Source organism: Bos indicus x Bos taurus, chromosome 5, assembly GCF_003369695.1.
Source record: "Bos indicus x Bos taurus breed Angus x Brahman F1 hybrid chromosome 5, Bos_hybrid_MaternalHap_v2.0, whole genome shotgun sequence".
Taxonomy (NCBI): Eukaryota; Metazoa; Chordata; class Mammalia; order Artiodactyla; family Bovidae; genus Bos; species Bos indicus x Bos taurus.
The window spans coordinates 116,042,782-116,049,343 of record NC_040080.1 but is presented as its reverse complement, the minus strand read 5'-3'; the positions used below and the strand labels follow the sequence as shown (position 1 = coordinate 116,049,343).

The following is a 6,562-nucleotide window of genomic DNA, read 5'->3' as shown; positions in this document are numbered from 1 at the left end:
CTTCTAGTAATTATGAGTCTGGTCCTGCTGGATACTTCTGCCATATCTAAATCTGGTTCTAATGCTTCATCTGTCTCTTCAAACTTCTTTTTTAATTTAATGTCACACTTACCTGCCCTGAGTCTCTAGCAAATTGTGTGTTTTTTGTCTTCTTCTTTTTTTTTTTCTTTAAATGGCATTTTTAATAGTGCAGGTACATCAGCAATATGGGGTTCTGAAAACCTGAAATGACAAAAGGAGATTAATTTGGAGACAAATTAAGGAGATAATTAATTAATATGGATTTTAATTCAACATGAACCTTGTCTCTTTTGTTTAATGGAATTATATCTATTGAAATAAACTTGGCAAAAATTAAAGCAAGAAATTAGAAAATCAAAGAAAGTTAACCAAAACTGCATGGTTACTACTCATCTACGCCAAACACATCCTTTAAAAGGTTTAAATAGTAAATGTATTTCACAGGAATCGGTGATGGCATCCCAAGCCACTCATCTTCACATCTCTCTTTAATGTTCGATGCCACTTCCAATTCAGGCACTGGATTCACTCTCCAGTTCAGGGCACAGAAAAATGACTCATAATTTATTTGTTTTTCACTGTCTTCAAACCCGGACAGTAAGGATCCTAGAAGATCTTCATTCAAAGGTAATCTGGAGGACTTGCACAGCCTTTTGATGTCTTTGCTGGGTAACACTTTTTTCTTTTCCCGATCTTCGTATACACACATAGCAATGAGTCTTTCAAAATTCTCAAAAGCATTTTTCTTGAGTTGTTCATGGGCCTGTGCAACTAGGACATTCCTATGTGGACAGGGGTCCTCAGGCACCCAGTAACGACGTGCAGTGGTTATAACTTCTTGGTCTGTGAGTTTCCCGACAGTTAGATTCATCATTATTTCTCTGAATGTATTAAAATCCACCATCTTTGTGTGCATACAATCAGCAGCTGTAAACACCTGCTTGAGCTCTCTGGATTTGCATTCTTCTTCTTTTAACTTTTGTATGACAAGTTCAATGTTGCTCAGGGGAAACTTATCTGAATTCCTCTCCATGTAGTTCAAGGTATACTCATCAGCACTGACCAAAAAAAAGAGGCAGCCATTCACGTTCACTTTGGCTCCAACATACAGCTCCTCAGCCTTGATATATTCCGAGAATTCACTTTTAAAGACTTCTTGTCCAGGCTTCTTAACACGAACTCTTTTTAAGAACATCCCTCCAGTATACCCTGAATTCCTCTCTATGGGTTCAAACACTGAAATTGTGTCATCACTGAGAAAATATGAAATAACAAACATCCTTTCCACATCAGCACATTTATGTGTGATTAGTTTTGCAAAACACCGGAGTGTATTGCTTATGTTGCCATAGCTGTCAAATTCAATGAACTTCTTGAAGTTCCTCTGATGAGGTATGGGCATAAGGCCTATGCAGGAGCGAAGAGAATCCTCTTCAGAACCGAAGCCGGTATAAGGTGGAAATTTCCTTTCTATTTTTGGAGGAGATGGGGCCTTACATGGAATCGAGGTAAAGTTCTCAATTCCATATTTAGTCCTATAATAAGTTTTCGTGAAATCATTACAGTCACAAAGGAGCACTCAGTCTCAGTGTTTGGGGATCGTAGAGAACTTATCCTGCATTACTTTCTGTCTGATGATACCATCGAGATCAAAGAAGTCTTGCCACATAACTCAGGAAGAGATGCTATGTCATTGTTTCTCCAGAGGAGAAAGCTACCTAAGTATGGGCCCCCTGGAGTCTATCAACCAGGCCAGTTAACAGACCGGACAGTTCTCAATGTGTATGGTGGCTACTCAGAGACCCGAGTGTATGGCTTCCTGTTGGATAAATATAAGCTAGGAAAATTAGACCAAGAGTTTTACAAAGATACTGACCTATCCATAGGAACCACCATCAATGTGTGGGGAAGGAAAGTGCTCCTTTGTTTTTTGTCTTCTAACATGCTTTGTAAACATTTTTTGAAAGCTGGTTATGATATACTGGGGTAAAAGGAACTGAAGTAAACAAGCCCTTAATATGAGATTTTACGTTTATCTGGCTAAGAGGCTGTGTTTTATTTCCTCTGTGACTGTAGTGTCAGAGGATAGTTTCCTCTGGCGCCCTTACTTTTGCCTTTTTGGACTTCTTTAGATACTTCTAACATAGGCCTGAGGTGTGTGGTGGCTCTTTCCCCTATAATCGAACCCTTGTTGATATGCTGGTTTGCTGTGTGGAGAGAGCGAGTGTTCCTACCATTAGGTCGTCTAATGAGCCTGTGCTGATTAAGACTTTGCTAAGAAAATATAATGTTATGAATCTATCTCAAAATAGCAACGTTTCCCTCCTATTCCAGAAGAATGAGAACATTCTCTGTGAGAATTTTTCACCGTGAGAACCCGGTAAGATATCTGGAGATAAAATTCATGAGACTGTAGCAGCACATTTTAAGATTGGATTACCTCTCCATGTTTTTAAGTCTCACACTTACCTACCCTGAGCCTCTAGCAAATTGTCAATTATAGCTTGTTTCATTACCCCAGTACTGGCTCTAGAAGTGGTTTATGCCCCACGGCTTTTGTTTAGGTAGTCACTCGACTATAAGACAGCTGTGTGCCTATGACTTCAGTTCTCTAGATCTAAGAGAAACTGTAGACTTTCATTTTGATCAGGCTCTTTTTTTGTGAGGATGGGCGTGATGGTTTCCAAGATCCTTACTTGCCGGTCTAGGAACCAGAACTGTAATTTTTATATTACTTCCCATTGAATTCTTCATCAAATACTCTATTACCTTGTCTTCTGGAGACGGCAAAATTTCTAATTGTATGGTATTTCAGTACTTCAAACTAGATTCAGTATTTTCAGATTTTGCGCACTCATTAAGTATATGATTGATTCTCAAATAATCCTTTTTTTTTCCTCAGTTAAATCCTTGTTACCAAGCAAATATTTAAAGGTCTTTTTAAAAAAATTTTCTTCTAGAGGAGAATATATTCAATGTATCTTTACTGCTTCAATATTTATAAATGTGAAGCACTATCTGAAATCTGAGAAAGAGTTACATATAGCTTAAAGATCAATTTTTTCTATTGTTTTCCAGTATACATTTTACTTTGTTATCAAAAAAAATAAGTAAACAAAAAACAAAGCCAAACCCACCTAAATCAATGTAGCTTTTTTTATTTCTGAAGCCGTTAAACTGTACATGTGCTGTGTTAGGCATCCTCCACTGAAAAAGCAACTCCACAGCTTTGTGGAGTTGTTTATTATGAACAGAATTATAAATAATATAGGCACTAATGAAACACCCATGTTTCCTAGAGTAAAATTTGATCCAGAGCCACAAAGACCAGATACCAGATGAAAGTGACAATTTTCTTTGTAACGCCACTTTCCCTTCCTGAAGGGCAACGGCTCCTCCCAGTGGAGAGAGGAGCAATTGAAGAGTGATCAGCTTCATTTTTATACCTGTTATAAAATAAACCAGCTAACATCAACTATCAACTGGGAAGTCAGGGAACAGTCTACTAGGGTCCTTACATTGTACTATATATTAAATTCTTAAAATAATATAGAAAATGGTACCAATGAACCTATTTGCAGGGCAGCAATGAAGATGCAGACATAGCGAGCAGTCTCATTAAATTTGTCCATTGGTTTATGCACAAACAAAACCAAAATCCCACAAATCATGGGAAAATTAAAGCAAAAAATCATTCCTTTTTTCAATTTGTCAGCCTCTTGAACTTTTAGTGTCTACAAAGGATCATTTTAGCTCAGAGAGAGTTGGGAGGAGGATGCACGTGTGATTCAGAATCTTTTTTCACAGAAATAAGCAATTATTATGGACCTGGGAACTCAGTGGTTTTTCTGTATGAGAAATTTGGTAAGTCATAGTCATTTTTACTAACATCTGCTAGTTCCATTTATACTACCTAAGGACATACTTATAAGCAGAAATTTAAGAAATTCAGTAAAATGCTTAAAAAACATTTTGAATGTGATTCATTTTCCTTTAAGGAAACCTCAGTCTTCTGAATTTTTAAAATGGGAATTAAATCTGTTAAATATTATCCTGGTTTTTCACTAGTAATAAACGTCAACTTCGCAGTTATCATCTTGGGTTGTCTTGGTTCATCCTATTTTACTATATTCACATAATAATCTTTTCTTCTACTTCCTTTTTAAGTTCTGTCATATGATATGCATAGACTGGAATAGAAATTATTTTTATTTGCAATTGACATCTGAAGACAGTGTCTTATGAAAAAGCTTAAAATCAAATTTTAAAAAATACAATTTTCAAATGGCCCTCTTTTGTATTGCACCTGCCCTAATCCAACCTCCCACATCATCTCAAAAGTAGAGCTTTTCAATAGTCTCCTTATTGCTATTGCAGCCTCTGTTCTAAGAGCTATTTTAGAAGTGTGTTATCAAGACTGAAATAGAGCTCTGTCATTATATTTGCCTATAAAGCTATCACTTTATATAATTAAGTGTATTCCTTCATATTTACATTTTAAAGTTCTTTAAAAAAAATTGCTCAGAGACCTTTAAATCCATGTTTCCAGGTAAGGCCAGAGATTACATAGTTAAATTAAGTGCATAGCAGTAGCCACATTTATGATACAATTTGTATCAAGTAATATTTATTTTCACCTTCAACAAGCATTATTAAAGGTATTATAATGGATTCATCAATACTGGGGGGAGGATGTAATTATGAAGATAAGACAAGATGGTAAAAGCATGTAAGTAGTATGTAGTTGATCCTCATTATTTATGAATTCTGTGATTCCATTGTCATGAGTTCGCATCTTAAATTTATTTGTGACCCAAAAATCAATATTCTAGGGCTTTCGCTACAGAAGGCAATGGCACCCCACTCCAGTACTCTTGCCTGGAAAATCCCATGGATGGGGGAGCCTGGTAGGCTGTAGTCAATGGAGTCGCGAAGAGTCGGACATGACTGAGCGACTTCACTTTCATGCATTGGAGAAGGAAATGGCAACCCACTCCAGGGTTCTTGCCTGGAGAATCCCAGGGACGGGGAGCCTGGAGGGCTGCCGTCTATGGGGTCACACAGAGTCAGACACGACTGAAGCGACTTAGCAGCAGCAGCAGCAGCAGCAGCAGAGCTTTCACAGTCATTCCATTCATGGACATGTGCATGCTCAACGTAGCAAAAAAAGTGATTTATTTGCCTCATGAACATGTTCTCAGCTGAGGTCAAATAAGGTTTCTCTCTGACATCTTGTTTCATCTTTCATACTGTAAAATGTGTTCTTTTCATGCTCTATTTAGTGCCACATTTTCCACATTTCTTTTTTTTCTTTTTCTTGGCAATTTTTCCATTTAAAATGACCCCAAAGCCCAGTGCTGCAGTTCTGTCCAGTGTTTCTGGCTGCTAGGAGGCTGCACTATGTCTTATGAGAAATAGGTATGTTAGTTAAGTTTCATTCATTCATGAGGTATCGTGTTGTCTTCCAGGAGTTCAACATTAATGAATCAATGTTTTAGATAAGGTGTCCTAAAGTAGAAGCACATATAAAGCAAAATTATCTGTTGCTCAGTTAAGAAAAATGTTATGGCTAGGGGCTTCCTGAGGTGCTCTTCACTCACCTTCATTCACCAAGAAGCAATGATTCAGTGTTTGCAGTGACTTCACAGAATGCAAGTGCCATGAAGTGAGAACTGACTCTAAAGACATTTCTTCTTTCTCTCTCTCTTCTTCTATTTTGACTGTACCAAGTCTTAGTTGCCGCACTACAGATCTTTGTAGTCGCAGCGTGCAGGGTCCTTAGTTGAGGCATGTGGAATCCACTTCCCTGATGAGGGATTGAACCCACGTCCCTTGCATTGGGAGCGCAGATTCTTAGCCACAAGGAAGTTCCTAAACACATTTCTTATACTGAAGCCCATATTGTAAGACTACTGTATAATTTAGAATTAGAAAAAAAAATTATTTCTGGGATAGGTTCAAAGAGATATGGTCTTTGTAAAAGTAAGTTTTAGCCTGGTCTTGGAACTTCGGGATAGACAGGTGAAGATTACTGGGGAATAAGATAGGAGAGGAAACAGAAAGGAAATGAGGCTGGTCATGATGTGCTGGATATTACTGGGTGGCCTAGATCAGGATCCTCAGGAAGGCGGTGAAATGAGTGGAGGTACCACGGCCTAGTGATGAGAGATACTGAGTCCTAAGCTGAGAACTTGGCATTTACCTTAAAGAGGCAAATGTTATTATGAAGTTTTGGGTAAGGAAAATCTTGTTTAGGCTTTAGATATATCTATTAACACTACTTAAATTGCCGTCAGTGGAATTACATATCTATGGCACCCATAAGAAATAAATCAGTATGTTACTTATTTTGGTCATAGCTATTAGATCCAGGTACCAATTAAATTTAATACCTACAATCTATATTCTAAAGTGACTGTATTTTTTCCTAGTTGGCTAATATTTATTGATGAAGATTCTTGATAAACAATATGTATTGCTTTCCCACAGTACTAATCCAATAACTTAATATAATTAATTGAGTAAATATTAAACCTCCCCA

General features: G+C 37.3%; 1 pseudogene; it reads right to left on the bottom strand.

Annotated features, from left to right (window-relative positions):
- Window positions 1-354: 354 nt before the first annotated feature.
- On the bottom strand, window positions 355-2,534 carry LOC113893596 (annotated as a pseudogene).
- Between the last annotated feature and the right edge of the window lie 4,028 nt (window positions 2,535-6,562).